The 21,421-nt window shown below is 34.9% G+C and overlaps 1 long non-coding RNA gene across 2 annotated transcripts in view; it reads right to left on the bottom strand.

Moving 5' to 3' along the window:
- The window catches only part of LOC147370406 (uncharacterized), a 314,970-nt gene extending 298,459 nt beyond the window's left edge, over window positions 1-16,511 (bottom strand). Inside the window, exon 1 of one of the 2 annotated variants that reach the window (XR_015165252.1) lies at window positions 16,219-16,511. This is a non-coding gene — a long non-coding RNA (uncharacterized LOC147370406). The remainder of the gene's footprint in view (window positions 1-16,218) is intronic. The other variant, XR_015165253.1, reaches the window with a different exon arrangement.
- Window positions 16,512-21,421: the final 4,910 nt, after the last annotated feature.

Raw genomic sequence — 21,421 nt, forward strand, 5'->3', positions numbered from 1 at the left:
AATATTTGCATTACACTTCGCACTGAGCAAGAAGCTTAAGGAAGGAATCCAGTAACTTAGAAACATACTCTTTGGAGAAAGTCAAATGAGAGTTCAAGTAGAACTCAACTTACCTGTTTGGGCAACTCCTACACAATTTGATTCTTATGGCCTGTTTAAAAAATGTATGTCCTTAATTTTACCTACAACAAGATATAATGCTTGGGTGAAAGAAACTCGCCACTTCTCTTTGTTTTCCAAATCTATATTTTCCCCCTCTCAAGTCCAATTAATCAACTGGGTGGGGGGTACCTTTCATGTTTCTGAGATAAGAGTCATAAAAACCTTACATGTATCAAAGGAAAAGTCTCTCAGATTAACCGGTTTCATCTTTTTTTCATATGGTGATTCAACACTTGTTCAGACATTGATTTTCCAACATTCACTCACTTTGTAGTTCTGTCTGCAATGTTTCTCACATGTTTAGCTTGTTTGCTAGGACAACAATAACTTTCAGCCTTATGTTGGCTGAAAGTTATTGATGGTAGCATCATTCTTTCCCAAAGCCCAGTGTTTGGTGATTCACTCTTCCCTGTCATCCCACAGTCATTCCCTGGCATGGATGTCTAAGCACTTCTGAGATACTGTGTTCCAAGGGACTTGATCCACGTGCTTATCCAACAAGGAATCCACAATCGATTCTCTCATCCCTCAGGGGGAGCCAACACCTAAGCTATGTAGTATGTGAACTGCATAATAGAACCTGATTAGGTGGTATGTGGGAGAGCTGGAATCCAGCCCCGCTCCCCTGGCTAAGCACTGTGTCTTGTCTCTGGGTTGTATCTACCTAGAAAGTGAGTCTTTTTCTAATTTACAGAGAAAATTTCCATAGACCACTCAGTAATGGCCCAGGTCTAAAATCATTCTGGGTTTAGGACCTCTCTCTACAACCTCCTCTAGAGTATATTCCACTCTTGAATAATGCCTTTAATTCCCTTAATGAATCTGACAGAAAAAGCTATTAAAGCCTTTCCTGCCACTACTCTTCCCCTATCCCCATAAGGAGAAGCTAAACTTTACAAATAAAGATCTGGTTGCTGGAGATGGAACATGAAATGGAGCAGAGACATCCCTTCAAACAAATTAAAAGCAAAGCACTGAGAGAAAAAGAGACAAAAACAACAATTAACAACTTATGTTATCTAATTTAATCCTTAAAATATTCTCAATTTATAGGGAAGGAAACTGAGGCACAGGGAGATTATCCAATATTCTGAAAATTACATAATTAATAAATAGTAGAATCAAGACTTGAATCCAAGCACTCTTGTTCCAAAGCCTGTGCAACTAATCACCCCACTACAGTAATAATGTGGGTAAACTGTTGAAAGGATTTGTTCTCTAAAAACTGTTAAGTAGATACAGCCACTTTATAAGACATTTGGCAGCTTCTTACAAAACTAAACAGTCTTACTACACAATCCAACAATCACTCCTAGATACTTACTCAACTGATTTCAAATTTTATGCCCACACAAAAACCTCCAGATGAATGTTTATAGCTTTAACTATAATTGCCAAAAATTAGAAATGTCCAAGACATCCTCCAATAGGCGAATAAACTGTGGCACATCCTTACAAGTGACTATTACTTTGCAGTAAAAAGAAATGAGCTATTAAGTAACAAAAAGATATGAATAAATTTTAAATGTGTATAGCTAAGTAAAAGGAGTCAGTCTGAAAAGGCCATATACTATATGATTCCAATAATAATTATATGACATTCTGGAAAAGGAAAAACTAGAGAGACAATAAAGAGGTCAGTGGTTATAGGGAGTTTTAGGGAGTATAGGCTGAAGACATAAAGTACAGGGGACTTTTTAGGGCAATGAAACTGTTGTGTATGATACTATAATGGTGGATGTATGACCATATATCAAAATCCATAAGACAGCACAAGGAGTGACCCTTACAGAATACAAAATTTTTTAAAATAATTTTGGAGGTCAGGGGATTCCAAGAAGGAATGACAAGAGAATCTAACTGTATGGCAAATGTATGAAACAGCCTCACTAAAGGGGATGGGGGAAACAAAACTAACCTAAATAGTTTTGGAAATTAATGGAATATGTAAAACTAAAGACAAAAAACAAACTGTACATAATCACTTTTCTCTAGTTGATAAAGTTGTTTCACACAAGTATGGGGTTAACAGTTTTAAAGCTGCTATACATATATACTAGAATTTAGTGATTAGTTAAATGAATGGCAGTTTTTCACTGTTGGAATGAGAATTTACAGATATGCAAGTGGTGGAGCCTAGAATCACCCATGTAGTTATAGATTACTGTTGGAAACAAAACTATGATCTCATGTTTACCTTAATACAGATGCAGATGGTTACATATATAAATATTTATAGGTGTACATTTCTTTACTCCTTCAGCTAAGAAAGCCTAAAAGAAATGATATTAAGTATCAACAAGCACACCTTGCACCCAGACCTTGGCTTCTAATACCATTTCATAATAAAAGAAGTCACAGCTCCTTAGAGAGATAATTCTAGGACTGGGAAAGGAAATATACAAAAGAAGATGGAGCATCTTTTAGTTCCGAAAAGGAAGTACAGACACACACACACACACACAAGTTGATGGGAATATGTCAAAGAGGAACACGAAATTCCAAAGGCCAAACTGTAACAATTTGAGCAACAAAACAGCTTTTTAAAGTATGACCCAAAGTATAAATCCGAAGAAGAGTATGAGAAGATGGTTTTCAAGCTACCATTAGCAGCCAGTTTTTATTGCATCTTACTAAGAACCAGGCAAAGAAGACTGGAAACTGTAGCTTATTCAGGAGCTGATGAATAGACCTGAAACAGTGACTTTGTATAGAAGATTGATATTATAAAGGAAACCAAGGCCAAATTACCTTGAATCTTTATCTTACAGGCAATGAAGAGGCAGATGAATATGGTCTTCAGCGTAAATCATGAAATTAGGCACACCGAAGAGTTTATAGAAAGCTGTTACAGAAGTCCAGGTGCAAGATAATAAATGCTGCTCAAGGACTGTGGCACTAGGATTGGAGAGGGTAAACTGATATTTGAAAGGAATAATTAATATATTCAGTGGTAAAGGAGATTAAAAATGAATCAGATAATTTAAGTTTTTTAATCTAAGTGATGTGGCTTTTTTAATCTGAGAAGCAAAAGGCAAAGGAAAAAAGGAAAGATATACCCATTTGAATGCAGAGTTCCAAAGAATAGCAAAAAGAGATAAGAAAGCCTTCCTCAGTGATCAATGCAAAGAAATAGAGGAATGGGAAAGACTAGAGATCTCTTCAAGAAAATTAGAGATACCAAGGGAACATTTCATGCAAAGATGGGCTCAATAAAGGACAGAAATGGTATGGACTTAACAGAAGCAGAAGATATTAAGAAGTAGTAGCAAACATACACAGAAGAACTGTACAAAAAAAGATCTTCATGACCCAGATAATCACGATGGTGTGATCACTCACCTAGAGCCAGACATCCTGGAATGTGAAGTCAAGTGGGCCTTAGTAAGCATCACTACGAAAAAAGCTAGTGGAGGTGAGGGAATTCCAGTTGAGCTATTTCAAATCCTGGAAGATGCTGTGGAAGTGCTGCACTCAATATGCCAGCAAATTTAGAAAACTCAACAGTGGCCACAGGACTGGAAAAGATCAGTTTTCATTCCAATCCCAAAGAAAGGCAATGCCAACGAATATTCAAACTACCACACAATTGCATTCGTCTCATACACTAGCAAAATAATGCTCAAAATTCTCCAAGCCAGGCTTCAACAGTACATGAACTGAGAACTTCCAGATGTTCAAGCTGGATTTAGAAAAGGCAGAGGAACCAGGGATCAAATTGCCAACATCTGTTGGATCATCAAAAATGCGAGAGAGTTCCAGAAAAACATCTACTTCTATTTTATTGACTATGCCAAAGCCTTTGACTGCATGGATCACAACAAACTGTGGAAAATTCTTAAAGAGATGGGAATACCAGACCACCTGACCTGCTTTCTGAGAAATCTGTATGCAGGTCAAGAAGCAACAGTTAAAACTGGACATGGAACAACAAACTGGTTCCAAATCGGGAAAGGAGTCTGTCAAGGCTGTATATTGTCACTATGCTTATTTAACTTTTGTGCAGAGTACCTCATGAGAAATGCTGGACTGGATAAGGCACCAAGTTGGAATCAAGATTGCCAGGAGAAATATCAACAATCTCAGATATGCAGATGACACCACCCCTTATGGCAGAAAGTAAAGAAGAACTAAAGAGCCTCTTGATGAAAGTGAAAGAGGAGAGTGAAAAGGTTGGCTTAAAACTCAACTTTCAGAAGACTAAGATCATGGCACCTGTCCCATCACTTCACGGCAAAGATGAGGAAACAATGGAAACAGGGACAGACTTTATTTTGGGGGGCTCCAGGAGTTGGTGATGGACAGGGAAGCCTGGCATGGTGCAGTCCATGGGGTTGCAAAGAGTGGGACACAACTGAGCGACTGAACTGAACTGAACTGATGTGGTGATGGTTTACTCTCTAAAGCCACGTCTGACTCTTGTGACTGTAACCCACCAGGCTCCTGTGTCCATAGGATTATCCAGGCAGGAATACTGGAATGGGTTGCCATTTCCTTCTCCAGGGGATCTTCCCAACCCCAGGATCCAACCTGGGTCTCCTGTATTGCAGGTGGTCTCCTGCATGGCAGGCAGATTCTTTACCAACTGAGCCACCAGTCAAGACCTAGGTGATATGGTAGTATCATTAACTCAAAAAAATTAATTTAGGGGAAAAATCCAATTAGAATAGAAATGTCTAACTGGAGATGCAAGTTGATACTTCAGCTGGTAGTAAAATGACCCTAGTAATCACTTACTAAATGACTGTCAACAAATGAGCAAATAAACAAAATCAGGAGATACACTCTAGAGATAAGATTATAGAATTATCTAAATACAATAAAACCTGAAGTAAGAGAATAATAGGATTTCTAAGAAATGTCAGGGGAAAAAAAGACAATGGTTGGTTACATGCCAATAATATGGATATAATATAGGTGATATATTCTGAAAACAATGTGTACAAAATTAGATGTCAACAATAAAACCTGAGACCACTTGTTTCTATATGTCTTTTTTTTTTTCTATATGCCTTAATTATCAAGTCTGAGAACACTGTTCACATGACATGATTCTACTATCTGTTCTGAAAAATTGTTGACCAGGGAAATAAAGATATAAACCAAAAAACAACTCTACGGTTAACTTAAGGAAATTCCTACAAATCAAGTTATCCTGGCAAATAGTTAGCTGATCTGGGCAAATATCTTTTGTATCATTTTAGCAGAATATTTATGCAAGCAAACAGCTTATCCATCAAACAATAATTTATTTATCAAGACTCTCTTCATGACTCTCACCACACTGTATCCCCAATATTAAACCATTATGTTGTGAAGTTTGCCCAGCTCCAACAAATTTCCTACATTAAACCACTTAAAACCAGAATTAAAAGCCCTATACAAATCTTCCACTGATTTTCCCCTTCTTTATTCAGTACAAAGGTTATCACAATGTGGTGTTCTTCTTTATTGCAGTAGGTCATATAAATTTCACTTTGCTTTATCATTAGGTTTTCTGGTAGACTTCTGGGGAGTTGACAATTGACAAATATAAAACCAGAAGTCCCACTTCTGGATCTTCAGGAAGAAGTTCTGGAAATTTTAGGAAGAAAGTTAAAAGTTTATACAAATCATGATGCAAAGATGAAATTCACGCCTAAACTGCTAAATATATATGGACAAACAATATACGGAATACAGCTAAACCACTGAGCTGAGGAAAACACATCGCCTAAAATAGTTACGTTAAAAAGTAAAAAGAACTACAAATAATCCTCAGAAAAGCAAAGGGATTAATGACAATTTAAGCATAAATTAATGAATTATAAAACAAAAACAGAATGAATACTATATCCCAAAGCTAATCCTTAGGGGGAAAAGTAAAATGAATATCCAGTAAGAATCACAAAAATTTACAAGGATTGTCCTAGAATAAACACCACCAAATTAAATTAAAATGAACAGAAACAGTAAAAAAAAAAAAAATGCAAAGATTATGAACTTACAAACTTTCTTCTGCATAAAGCAAGCTAAGATGGATATTCAAGTTACAATCATCGGCCATTTATTATGTGAAAAGAAGAGCGACTTAGAGGGTTAAACCAACAGCTACAGAAGAAAACTCAGAGGAAGCAGGACTGGGCCCTAATCAAGGAATGGAAAAATGTGCTCACTCACAGTGGACCGAGATTTCTATGTGTATAATACCTGCCATATTTTTTTGAACAGGAGTGTCTATTACAGTCATCTTATACCTATGTCACCACTGTATGTGAGATGTATGGATGGCAGATAACCTTATCTGTTTAGTGCACAAGTCTTTAGATCAAGAGGAACTTTAGTAAAGGCATTGTATCAAATGAACAATATCTGAAAAACCTGAGTTGCTTAGTCATGTCCAACTCTTTGCAACTCCATGGACTGTAGCCTCCCAGCCTCCTCTGTCCATGGGCATTCTCCAGGCAAGAATACTGGAGTGGGTTGCTATACCCTCCTCCAGGAGATCTTCCCAAACCAAGGATCGAACCCAGGTCTCCCACATTGTAGGCAGATTCTTTACCAGCTGAGCCACCAGGGAAATCCCTGCAAAACCTTATCTACACCTGAACTAGGTATAAAGCCTCCATAATTAAAACAATAGAACTGCATTTTAACACTACTAAAACTAAATAGTATCATGTATGTAACTTTTCAAAATAGCCAAAGCAAATTGTTTGGGAATACATGTATATGTAGTAAAAATATAAAACTTGGTGGCAACGATTTACACCAACATCATGCCAGTGATGTTATGTCTGAAGAGGAGAGAAAGAAATGAATGAGGGAGGGATCTTAACTATCTGGAATATTTTATGCCTTTAAAACATAGAAATCTGTGGCAATTATAGCAAAATGTTGACATCTATTTCATCAAGGTTGTGGACTTATAGACCTCTCTTACATTATTTGGAGAACTTCAAGTATTTTATAGTTTAAAGGTAACATTTTGAAAAGGAGAAAGAAGAAAAGATGAAGGAGGAGCTAAACGAAATAAATAAATGCAATCATCATCAAGAACACAAACTACTAAAGTTTTGTTTTTTAACAACTTAAGAACTACAAGTTCATTAGGTACATTTTCTTGTTTTCACATCTTCATAAACAACTTTAAATTTGCCACCACATAACACAGACTGCCATCCCTCCAGCATCTAAAAATAGTTTTCTCAAGGGAAAGCTATACCAATGTCATATATTTCATACTTATGACAGTATCTCCCGTGGGTAATTCTTGTATCTGTCAGAAAAGGCTAGAATACACTGCAGTGACAAACAAAATGTATATGGCTTAACACATAGAAGTCTATTTCATGTTCAAGGAGGTGCAGCAATAGCTCTGTTCATCACAGACTCTCAAGGACCCAGAATGACAGAGATTTAAGTTTGACAGACACATTTTAGATTAAGTAACATGGCAAACCATGCACAGGTTCTTGAGATTTTCACCAGGAAATGACACATATCGCTAGCCTAGAGCAAGTTATTGGTAAGCCTGTTATCAAAGGGACATTATCTTTCTATGCATGGAGAAAGAAGAGAGTTAGAAATATTTGGTGACTGGAAAAAATAATTTCCACATTATCTGAAGAGAAGGACAAAATTAAATGTTTACTTTTTTTATTATTATTGCAATTTTGTGAATGTAATACTTACAAATTATGTAAATATGAAAGATGTGAAATGGCAAAAACAATACTGAATTTCTCCATTATAAGACACTCATTATTAACTTGAATTGTCAAATCAAATCACAAGTTCAGGGCTTCCCTGGTGGTCTAATGGTTAAGAGTCCACCTTGCAATTCAGGAGACACTGGTCTGATCCCTGGTCCGGGAAGATCCCACGTGCCGCAGAGCAACTAAGCCCATGTTCCTTAACTACTGAGACCCCACTCTAGAGCCCGAGAGCCACAATAATGAGCCCACACACTGCTACTACTGTGGCCTGTGCACAACACAGGCCACAGTAGTGGACTAGAGTCTGTGCCCCACAACACAGAAGCCACTGAAACGAGAAGCCTGCACACTGAAACTAGAGAGGAGCCCCCACTCGTTGAGACTAGAGAAAGCCTGTGGACAGCAACAAAGATCCAGCATAGCCAAAAAAGACTAAATAAATAAAATTTTTTTTAAGTTAAAGTTACAACATATTTATAAAAATTTAAAAATCACAAGTTTAGAACAATTAAAAAAACATAATCTCAAGGGTTTTTTTTTGAATTATTAATATAGCCCCACATCTCTGCCTAAAACATAATGATAGTCAATGATGTAGAAGAATAAAATATATCAAATCATTTACTGAACAAAGATGAGGTATATTGTTTCTATATAATTCTTTCAAATACTTATTATTTAGAATACCTTCAGATAATACAATATGATTTACAAAGCATTCAATCAGTACTTGATTATAAGTATATAGGCATATTTTTTAGTGTTTACATAAATAATAAACTGTACAGGGTAGTAATTGCTTATATATCTCTTTTATCTATTTCTGTAACGGTTATAACTCACAGACAAAGTTATATGCAACTAACTAATCTCAAATTTTTGAAGGCTCCTCATTGTGTCATTTTTAATAGATATTAGTGGCAATAAATTCTTATTTGAGTTATTGGACTTTAAAACAATAGGCATACTACAGCTGCATACAGTAAACAAATACTTATTTTAAAATCTTACGTTACTATATTTTATTAACTCTTATTTGAAAAATATATATATATTTTTGAAAAATACCTTAAAATTCTAACAAATCGAGATTAAAAAGATCAAGACATCTGTATCTTAAATTTGAAAAGATTTTATAAGAAAACATGTTTAAGCCAGGAAATATTTCAAGCAATAGTGCTTACATTTCTTCAAAAACAACAATGATAAAATATGAATATTGGTGGTAAAGAACCCACCTGTCAATGCAGGAGACATAAGAGACACAGGTTCAATCCCTGTAGAAGGGCATGGCAACCCACTCCAGTATTCTTGCCTGGAGGATCCCATGGACAGAGGAGCCTGGTGGGCTATAGTCCAGAAGGTCGCAAAGAGTCAGACATAACTGAAGAGACTTAGCATGCATGCACACATTATATATCTAACCAGCAGGTGGAGAAGAAAGAAAATATCTATACCTTTTTAAACAGTCTCTTTATAAAATTTACATCAAATGAAGTACACAGGTTTAGAAATCTTAAGTGAATTGGCCTCTTTTCATCTGTTGTAATTAAGAATAAAGTGCAGAAAGATAAACATGGACTTTTTAGTCATTATCCCCAAGGCCTTGAAGTTAGTTCTCAGGACAAGCAAATTAAAGGCCCTGCCCACAAGAACTTTATATGTAGAAGAGTAAATGAGGCTTGAAAATGCAACCAAGTATAAAAGTAAGAATAACATGCTGCTTAGAAATATATTTGATAAAAAATAGAAAAAACAAGACGATTAAAGATGTTGGACTGTATGAACCGGAGAAAACAAAGTGGGGGAAATTGGCAATTAATTTGAACTCTAAACTCTATTCTGAGTAACTAAATTCAAATAATCTTTTATTTCAATTTCTAGATTTTTACTCTAACCTCTTTTTGGAAAGAATTATAATTTAAATTTTACTGATTGCATATAATTAACTGAGTTATAAATATGAAATTTAAAAGGACACATTATATTTAAGTAATCAATTTTGAGAAGACTGGATGAATACATTGTATTTATATCTATCTCTACTGCATTACAAAGTTTATGAAATGGCAGGGAAAATAAGAATAAATAAAAAATTTCTGGAAAACAATAAAAGATGCCAAAACAGAAATACTGAATATTTTGAAGATGGAAAAAAGACATTCCTGAATTTACAGAGAAATAGCACCATAGAACACCATCATTTATGACAATGCTGTAGAAGGTAAGTGGTTATGGACTGATACAGTCAGAAAACACTCTACATATAATATTTTAAAACTGGATAGAGAACATTTAAATATACCATACAGAATTCAAAGGCAGACAGAGAAGAAAGAGGGTTGAGCCTTTAAAAAATTTTAACTTAAAGGAAAATGAGTTTTACTTTATGACTTATTGACCCAAAAGTATCATCTACCCCAACAGCTACAGAACATGACGTAGGGAAAAACTATAGGCGCACAGATTAAAAGTGCCAGATACCAGAGTTCAGTGCAGGCAAAGCAGCTGAAAATGTAAAGGGAAAATCCAGACTCTAAGAGAATCAAAGAAATAGATCAAAATTAAGAGCAAAAGCTGTCCAAATACCTGGCTGACAGTATGGTGAAAAATACAGAAAGAAACCAAAGAAAAATAACCTCTTGAAAGGTAAAACTATACAGAATCCATGTCTAATGCTTTTCCCAGCTAGGCACATTTCCCAATTATGCATAATTTGGCCACAGAAAGCTTTAAGTGTCAGAGTACAAAGCTCAAAGATGGCAAAGCATCTTAAAAAGGAATCCATAAAATTAGCTAGATGAGTTCAATAGGAGACATTTACATGACTTAAAAAGAGAACCAGTGAACTTGAAATAGATCAATAAAAATTCTCTAAGCCAAAGAACAGAGGAAAAAAGAACAAGACCTCTGAAATAGTCTAACATATGCATATTTGGAATTCCAGAAAGAAAGGAGAGAGACAAAGAGGCAGAAAAAAATTGAAAAAAAAAAATTAACTAGAAATTTACAAATTTTGTAGAAAATATTAATTTATAGATTCAGAAAGGTCAACAAATATTAATCAAGATAAAAAGAAACATATACCTAGACACAGAGACAAACTGCTATGAGCAAAAGATAAAGAGACAGTCTGGAAAAAAAAAAGTCAGAGCAAAACACTTTAGGACGTATGGATAAAGTGGGCATACCACAAAATTTGATGACTGACTTCTCATGAGAAACTATGAAAATCAGAAGACACTGGAATTGCATGTTCAAAGCACTAAAGGATAAAAAGTTATTTACAGCAAAGCTACACTTCAAAAATGAAAGCAAATTAAGAACATTTTTAAGATTAAAAATTAGAGAAGCTGTCAGGAATAGATATGTAGTATTGCTGTTGATGTTCAGTGGCTAAGTCCTGTCTGACTCTTTGTGACCCCATGGAGTGCAGCGTTCCAGTCTTCCTGTTCTTCACTATCTCCTGAAGTTTGCTCAAACCAAGTCCATTGAGTCAGTGATGCCATCCAACCATCTCATTTTCTGTCACCCCCTTCTCCTCCTGCCATCAATCTTTCCTAGCATCAGGGTCTTTCCGAATGAGTCAGCTCTCTGCATCAGGTGGTCAAAGTATTAAAGCTTCAGCATTAGTCCTTCCAATGAATATTCAAGGTTGATTCCCTTTTGGATTGACTGGTTTGATCTCCTTGATGTGAAAGGGATTCTCAAGAGTTTTTTCTAGCACCACAGTTTGAAAACATCAATTCCTTGGCACTCAGTCTTGTCTATGGTCCAACTCGCACACATCCGTACATGACTGCTGGAAAAATCATAGCTTTGACAATATGGACCTTTGTTGGCAAAGCGATGCCTCTGCTTTTTTATTCACTGTCTAGGTTTGCCATAGCCTTTCTTCCAAAAAGCAAGCGGCTTTTAATTTCATGGCTGCAGTTACCATCCACAGTGATTCTGGAGCTCAAGAAAATAAAATCTGTCATTGTTTCCATTGTTTCCCCATCTATTTGCCATGAAGTGATGGAACTGGATGCCATGACCTTAGTCTTTTGAATGTTGAGTTTCACTCTTCTCTTTTACCTTCATCAAGAGACTCTTTAGTTCCTCTCCGTTTTCTGTCATTAAAGTGGTATCATGTGCATATCTGAGGTTGTTGATATTTCTCCCAGCAATCTTGATTCTAGCTTGTGATTCATCCAACCTAGCATTTTGAAGTAGATGTGTTCTGCATAGTAGTAAAATAAGCAGGGTGACAATATACAGCCTTGACGTACTCCTTTCCCAGTTTAGAACCACTTCATTGTTCCCTGTCCAGTTCTAACTATTGCTTCTTGACCTGCACACAGGTTTCAGAGGAGGCAGGTAAGGTGGTCTGGTATTCCCATCTCTTGAAGAATTTTTCACGGTTTGTTGCGATCCACACAGTCAAAAGCTTTAGCATGGTCAATGAAGCAGAAGTAGATGTTTTTCTGGAGTTCTCTTGCTTATTCTATGATCCAATGGATGCTGAAAATTTGATCTCTGGTTCCCAAGAAAGTGTTTTAGCTGAGGAAAACAGGAGATCCCCACTGTTTCTGCCCTGTTGGGAACTGGGGACCTTTCACATGTTAGATGAACGTGATAACCACTATAGTACGGAAACACACATGTAGTTTAGGAAATGCTAAGGAGAGTTCTTCAATCTGAAACTAAATGACACTGGATGACAACTCAGATATACTGGGAAGAATGAAGACTATTACAAATAGTAAAAGTATGGGTAAATATAAAACTATTATTTTCTCTTTACTTTTTTGTAAGCTATATGAGTATATAAGGTGAAAAAGTACTACATGTTATTTGTTGCTTTATGGACTAAATAGACACATGCATGACAAGTCTTAAGAAAAGGGAGAAAATGGAAATACATACTGTTATAAGGTTCCTGTATTTTATAAGAAGTAATTTAAAATTATTTCTAAGCAGACTGACTAGGTATAAGCTATATTTTTAACATTTTAGCAACCACTAAAAAATGAAGATATGAATAACAAAGGTATGAAATAGCATTTTGAAATTGATTGAAAACAATTTAAGATACTGGAATTATATAAAATATTCCTTAATGGCCTTAAATGTATGAGAAAGATTGATTGTGGCTAGGAGTATAAGTAATAAATTACAAACCATCTCACACTAGCTATAAAAAAAAAAAAGGCAAAAAAATGAAAGAAACATAACTTCAATAAGAAAAATTTTAAATAGTAAAAAGCAGATCTAAGTGCAATTGTATCAATAATTACATTAACTATAAAAGACTTGAATCAATAGTTAAAGACTGCCACTTGGATATAAATGAACTGTCTTCTGCATATAAAACCTTAAAAAGAAAACACAGATACTGAAAGTGAGAGCTGTCAAAATGCTTATTTGTAAACAACAAAAACAACTGAATATTGATATAATAAGAAATAAGTTTAAAGACAAGTGTTAGTTTTAGAGATAGAGAAGGATATTTCACCATTATAAAAGTCAGTGTATGAAGAAGATAAAATAATTATAAATATACTTGACTCAATAAAAGGATTTCAAAATATATGAAGCAAAAACTGGAAGAAAAAATAAAAAAGACAAATCTACAATCTCAGCTAGGGACTTTAACACACATTTCCCAGAAAACAGAATAACCAGCAAAACCATCTATAATAATGTAGATCTGAACAACACTGTCAATTATCTTAACCTACATGACATTTAAAGAAAACTATAATGCTACAACTTCAGAATACATAGTCTTCTCAAAGCACATGGAAAAATAACCAAGATGGAACGTATACTCAGCCATAAAACTAGTCTCAATACAGCTTAAAAGATGGAAACATTTTTTCTTTGGCTAAAGTTTAAATTTAAAAAATCAGCAAAAATAAGACATCTAGAAGTCCCAAGTATTTTCAAGTTAAATATCTTCCAAGTAATCTTCAAGGAAGAAATTACAATGGACATTAGAAAATATTTTGTAGTGGATAACACTGAATGCAACAAATCAGTATTTGAGAAATTCAGTGTAAACAGTGCTCAGAGAGAAATTTATAGTATAACATGCTGAAGTATTAGAAAAGACAAGAGGTTTAGATCAAATTTTATATCAAACCAAAGATGCAAGTCATTGCACTAACAGTAAGGAAAAAAGGAATTTAACCCAAAGTAATGAATTTGGGGAATAATTAAGAATAGAAGTGAATTATATATAAAACAAAATTAGAGAAATATCAATGAAGCTGATCTTTGAAAAGATCAATAAATTGAATAATTATATCCAGATTTATCAGGAAAAAGAGATGACATTCAGATTAACAATATTAAAAATAAAAGATGGGTCATCACTAAGTACTTTATCAATATTAAAAGGATTATGAGGGAAATTTAAGGTTAATTTTATCTTAAAAAATTCAACTTAGATAAAATGGACACATAGTTTGAAAGACACTATCAAAGCTCACTCAAGAATAAATAGGTAACCTGAAACACCTGGATGTATGAAAATCTGAATAAGCTTTCCACAACAAAAGCAACAGGCCCATATACCTTCTTGGCTGAATTTCACCTAACGCTTAAGTAAAACAAACAAATACGTACAAACTCTTCCAGAAAACAGAAGGGAGGTAGGGAGGTACATTTTCCAATTCATTAAAAGACATTATTAAAAAGAAAAATATAAATATTCTTCATGAAAACAGATGTAGGAATTCTTTTAAAATTTTAGCAAATCAAGTCTGAAATCTGAAATATATAAAATGAATAATATATCGGGACTAAGTGGGATTTATCCCAAGAAAACAGATTGGTTTAGCATTTTATGGTAACAATAACCCTGTATACGAGACAGCAAAAGAGACACTGATGTATAGAACAGTCTTTTGGACTCTGTGGGAGAGGGAGAGGGTGGGATGATTTGGGAGTATGGCATTGAAATATGTATAATATCATATATGAAATGAGTTGCCAGTCCAGGTTCGATGCACGATACTGGATGCTTGGGGCTGGTGCACTGGGACGACCCAGAGGGATGGTATGGGGAGGGAGGAGGGAGGAGGGTTCAGGATGGGGAACACATGTATACCTGTGGCAGATTCATTTCGATATATGGCAAAACCAATACAATATTGTAAAGTTAAATAAAATTAAATTAAAAAAAATAAAATCTATTAGTGTAATTTAATATATTACCAGGTTTAAAATAGGATGAAAAAAAGCATTTGGTAAAAGTGAACAACTATTCATGATTGAAAACTCTTATCCAACTACAAAAAGAAGGTATAAGGGGCATCTCCAAAAACCCACAGCCAACGCCAAAGTTATCTCTCCCAAGAATCAGGATCAAGGCAAAAATATTTGGTCTTATAAATTCTATTCAACATTGTTTTAGAGGTGCTAATTATTTCAATAAGAAAGGCATAAAATAAATACGAACTGGAAAAAAGAAAATAAAATTTTTCCCTGTTTCATCATCAACATAGAAACATGATCATCAATATAGAGAAAATCTTAAGGAGTGTACAAAAAGCTAATTACTGGTGCTAAAATTAAAAATAAAATGGATTTCAAACTTGAGAATGCCCTGAGCAGACAAAACCATTTAAGCCATGTAAGGAAAACTAAATCTTGCTTATTTCATGAATGTGGGTAAAATTAATTTAGGGTTGTTTCTTGTAAATGCCTCTGATAGTCACAAAGAAACTTAAGCCATCTTCCTAAAAATGGTATAAGACAATCATTTTAACTGGTCCCTTGTATGGAATCCCACATTGTAATAACCAATCATTATAAAGGGAAAACAACTTCCTCATTTTCTCTCTATAAGCCATCCTATAACTTCATGCCTTTGAGCTATGTGTCAATTTATACTCCCATTTCTAGAACTATGATATGCATAATAAACACTTACTAAATACTATTTGATTTGGTGGTTTTTAATTTTGCTGTTTCTGGATTTTTGTCACAAATAATGTTGTAAGATACAAATTCATCATGTAAAAATCATTGTATTTACATACAGTAGCAATGAATTATTACAAGATAAAATTTTTTTCAAGTATCCATTAAGAAATATGAAATACCTTGGGATAAATTTAACAAAATATGTGCAAGACCAAGCCCCTGAATACTCTAAGACATTGCTAAGAGAAATTTTAATAGGCCTAAATACTCTAGTTTTCAATCCAGTTTCCCAGAAGCTTGGAAGTCACGGCTTACCAAAAAGTAACATGCTAAACAGCCAATCAACAGCTCTGCTTAGATCTATAAAAGAAGTGAGGTCACAGGGTAAACAACTGCCACCCACACTGTAAAGACCAACAAGCAGATATAGACAATCACAACTTACAGGGACAGAACCCCAAGAGCTGAAACGTCCACAGGCGCCGAGGCCAGAGCAGGAAAAGCTCAAGTATCACTGACAGATTACTGGAGGCTCAGTTTAAGAGTTAAAAACTCCAGAGGACCCAGCCATTGGGAGTGGGGCACACTTTTGTGCATTTTACCTCCAGGAGTCCTACCAAGTCCTCAAAGAAAATACTGAAGAAAAATCCCTCTTGAGCTTCCAGCAGGGAGAGAGGAAATGGGAACCATTTTGAAGTCACAGCTCTCTGCTCTTAACAAGACTTGTCTCAGGAGAAATGAGTTAACCAGAGTGTAATCAGCTGGGGCTTTAACAGAGCCTAATTAATTTTGGGGAAATGAAATACTCAACCCCAGCCCACTCTAGCCTTCCTGTCTCACTGAGGTTTGGGGTTTCTTCTGAAGTAAGCATCAGAACAAATCTTGTATATGGCAGTGGTGTTGGAATAATCAGACTGAGATTTTTAAAACAACTATGGTTAATACTCTATGGGTTCTAATGGATAAAGTAAGCAGCATATAAGAAGAGATGGGCAATGTAAGCAGAGAGATAGAAATTCAAAATAGGAGCCAAAAGAAATGCTAGAGATCAAAAACACCCTAAGAAAATGAAAAAAAGTATTTGATGGGTTCTTTTAGCAAACTAAACATGTCTAAGGAAAGAATCTCTTATCGAGAATATTTCAATAAAAACTCCAAAACTGAAAGTACAGTGAACAAAAAAGGATAGAATATCCAGGAATAGAGAACTGCAAAATGTACAACCTACACATAATGGGAATATAAGAAGGAAAAGAGGGAAAGCAATAGAAAAAAATATTTGAAGCAATAATGACTATTTCCACAAATTAATATCAGATGCCAAACCACAGATCCAGAACACCCCACAAACAAACAAAAAAGCCTACACATAGACATGTTGTTTTCAAATAAGAGAAAAATGAAAGAAAGCAGAGGAGGGAAAATATCTTTGGAGAATCAAAAGTAAGAAGCAAGAAGAGAGCTGAAATACAAGCAAAAAGAGAGTTGAAATAGTTACAAGTATTGAGAGAAAAAAAAGCAACAAACTACAATTCTGTACCCTGCAAAATTATCTTTTAAAAATGGAGGGAAAAAAAGATTTTCTCAGACAAACAAAAATTGAGGAAATCTGTTGCCAGTAGAGTTACTTTGCAAAAAACTGTTATTAATAAAAGTTCTTTAGGTAAAAGAAAAATAATATAAATCAGAAACCTGGAGCTACATGAAGAAAGAGCATCAGGGAAGGAATAGTGAAGGTAAAACAAAACATTTATTTTCTTATTCTTAATTTAGCTAACAGACAACAGTTCATTCAAAACAAAAATAGTAGCAATGTATTCTATTATGTACGTCTATGTAAATAGATATATGTATGTAAATGAAGTGAATGAATGGTATAAAGGATGAAAGGGAGAAATTAAGATTATTTTATTATGAGGTATTCATAGTACCTGTGAGGTGGTATAGTTTTATTTGAAAGTAGACTTGGATTCGGAGAAGGCAATGGCACCCCACTCCAGTACTCCTGCCTGGAAAATCCCATAGACGGAGGAGCCTGGAAGGCTGCGGTCCATGGGGTCGCTGAGGGTCGGACAAGACTGAGCGACTTCACTTTCACTTTTCACTTTCATGCATTGGAGAAGGAAATGGCAACCCACTCCAGTGTTCTTACCTGGAGAATCCCAGGGACGGGGGAGCCTGGTGGGCTTCTGTCTATGGGGTCGGACAGAGTTGGACACGACTGAAGTGACTTGGCAGCAGCAGCAGCAGCAGACTTGGATTAATTATAAAAGTATATTGCCAGCATGAGTTTGCTGGATGAGAAGTCACCTGGTATATACACTGCATTGAGACAAAGTCAGGACCAGAGAGGATTTGGCTATGGACTCCACCAGAATTTTGCAAAGGATGATGGGGGATGGGGGTGGGGCAAGATGTTCAAAGACTTGATTAGTATATTCTCTGGGGCCAGGGCTGAGAAAAAAATCTCATTTGATTGGGGTCCATGATGTCAGGGCCAAGGAGAAAACTTATGTGTCTCTGAGACTGGTATTTAAGCAAACAAATAAGTATATTGTGGTTGATGAAAGTCAGATTTTCTTAATGTCCAAAAAAAAATTTATATATATGAAAAAGGAAAAGCTTAGAATAATCCTGTTATTTTAGATTGGAATTGAGGGTACCAGTGTAAATTCAAGTTTCTTTTTTAAGACAAATAGAGATGAGAGATACAAAGATACAGAAATAGAGATGGATATTTATATAAATATATGTGTGCATATAAACATACAGATCTATGTATATGTATGTATGCATTTAAAAATATAAATATATTTCCTATGTATATTTCCTGAGAGGACCTAAAACCAAAAATGGCCTATAGCAATGAAGGTAGTTAGCACAGATTTTGGTTTCTAAATGCCACTCTTCACTAAAAAAAACCAGAATTCCTTAAGGAGTTGGCTGATTTTAGGACTTGGAGCAGAAAAAGACTATGATAATCCTGGAATATCTTGCCTTGCCAGAAAGCAATGATTTTTCAAAAAAAAAATAAAGAGTGCATGTCGAGAAGACATTGGATCTGCCTGAAGGAACTCCCATGGACCAGATATGGAACAGAATAACAAATAATGAACATAAAAATTATAACCCTGTGAATAAAATGTATATCCTTGAGTTCATACTGATGTAACTACATGGTGATTAAATAAATGGGGAAGATCGAAAGATCTTGCTTAAAGTCAAATGTCCACCAACAATGTAGAAGGAAACCTGGAATTACGAAGTAATTGTTTGGCAACTATGAAAAAATAATTATTTCAGATAAGCATCATCAATAGATGCTAATATTAATTTGGTGAGGAATGGAATACTCCTGTGGTCTCAAACATCTCTCCACAAATACTCGTTAATTACTTGTTTTTTAATAAGTACAAAATGCTTTTACAAAGGAAAAGCTTGGCAGAAAATACTTTAGTCAAGTAAAGTGTGTACCACCAGTAATGGGAAATCTTAGCTGAGTCCCTTGGTATTATAAACTGAAAATAATATAACATCATTCCTGTTGTATTCCTGCTTATTATTCATAACTTAAATTTAATCATGAAAGAAATATCACACTAACCTAAATGAGGGAGATTCTACAAAGCAAGTGACCCATGCTTTTCCACACACGTCAAGGTCATAAAACATCAGAGAAGACTAAGGAATTGTTTCCGATTGAAGGAGACTTAAGAAACATGAAAAATAACTGCAACGCAAGATTCTCAGTTGGATCTTGGACCTCTAAAGAATATAATCGAAACAAAAGGCGAAATTTGAGTCTGATCAGTGGATTAGATGGTGGAATTATATTAATGCTAATTTCCTGATTTTTGATGGTATAGTTATACTGTGGTCATGTGGGAAGAGGGCCTTATTTTAAGGAAATATACACTGATATACTAAGAGACTATATCAGCAACAATTTCAAATGATCCAGAAATAAGTAATAATAAGTATTATAGAAAATGAGAGAGATATGATAAAATGTTAATATTTGTGGAAGTTGAGCTTGTGCTTTTCTTGCAACTTTTGTATAAGTTCAAAAATATTTCCAAATATGAAATTTTTAAAAGGACACAGTATGTACTGAATACATTGAAAAAATGTAAAAACATAACAATCCAAATAAATGACCAGTCATAGAAAATAGAATAGGGGTCCCATATACAATTACCATGGTAACCAGAATGGTTGTATTCTCCAAGGGTTTTTTTTGGGGGGGGAGGGGGGACCAGAAATGAATATGCATGTGTGAAAAACTAAAGAATACAAATTATTACAAAGTGCAAGTAAGGAACACTGAGGTGTAAGCTTCTGACAATCTCTAGCCTAGTGCCTCAGGAGAAGTCATTTACTTTCCTGAGCCTCAAGCTTAGTTACAAAGCAAAGGATTAAGCCATAAAGTCCTTATATTTCTAAAATCTATGATTCAACTGCCCCGGTTAATCATTTAAATCAAATTACTGTGACCTAAATATCAACTACGTATTTGACTAAGCAAAAATCAATGATAAAGCTTGTTGGACTACCATTTTCAGATGATCTTGAGTTTGATAACAGGGAACAAAATTCTAAAAACACTTTCATCTGTAAATATATATGTTTGGCTGTTTTAGATTTAAAAATTCATCATTTTTTAACATATCACTGAAGAATCATGTCCTGTATTGAAGTCTAATAATTGCCTGAATCAAATATCTGGAAAAGTGATTATCAAATTGGTCACACTTAAATTCTTAACCCTTTAGTGCACTCTGTGTTCAATTAGGATAGCCAATTAGGAAATTACACTAGCAAACTCATGAGTTCATCATTCAGTAAACCTCTCACCCTTGCTGGTCATCTTACCTGTGACTGTCCTCGGTCACAAGATAACTGAGTGATCATGAATGGATTTATCACTGCAAATTCATCACCAATAGAAAAATATTCACAAAACACACTCCATGCTCAGCGGCCTAGTGATAACATTTTTCTATATGAATACAGAACATCAAATTAAGTTTCTGGTACTTTTATATATGCTATTAATCTCAAACTACTCTTCTTTGACTTCGTAATCAGCTCAAATTTTAAATCTCTGCCAATACTGTTGTCCCTTTTCATGATAAATACCTCCTTAGCTTTGTTACTTTTTTGTGCAGAATTGGGAGGCAGAAGATATTCTGCCTGTGTTTCTAGTGCTCCCAAATTTGTAACCTAGGAGAAGGCACTCACCTTTTCAATCATCCATGTGTTGCTGTGTCAGAAATCCAGGACACAAAGACCATTGTGAGATCAATACCTTGGACTCATCATGAGAGTAATATGTTCATCATATTTTCACAAGAGCAGTAACTTCCATAAAGCTGAATTTTTAAGTAGGATGTTCATGTGTTCAAAAGTATATTTTGAAAGCTGACTAGACAAAGAAATGAAGAAACAAACGTGTGGTTTGAAATTCACTCTAAATCTTCAAAAAGTGATCTTTTTTGAAATGCTCCCTCCTGAATGTGGCTGCTAATGTGAGTAAATATTGGGAATCAGAAGGCCATGTATTTACAAGAAGCAGCTCCATAATATTCCAAAGCAGCTCTGGAAGATCTAAAGCACAAATCTTTACATTGAAGGAATGCACCTCTAAA

The sequence above is a fragment of the Bos grunniens genome, chromosome 6 (genome assembly GCF_055505025.1).
Source record: "Bos grunniens cultivar Pamir isolate PY7600 chromosome 6, Bosgru_T2T1.0, whole genome shotgun sequence".
NCBI classification, from domain to species: domain Eukaryota; kingdom Metazoa; phylum Chordata; class Mammalia; order Artiodactyla; family Bovidae; genus Bos; species Bos grunniens.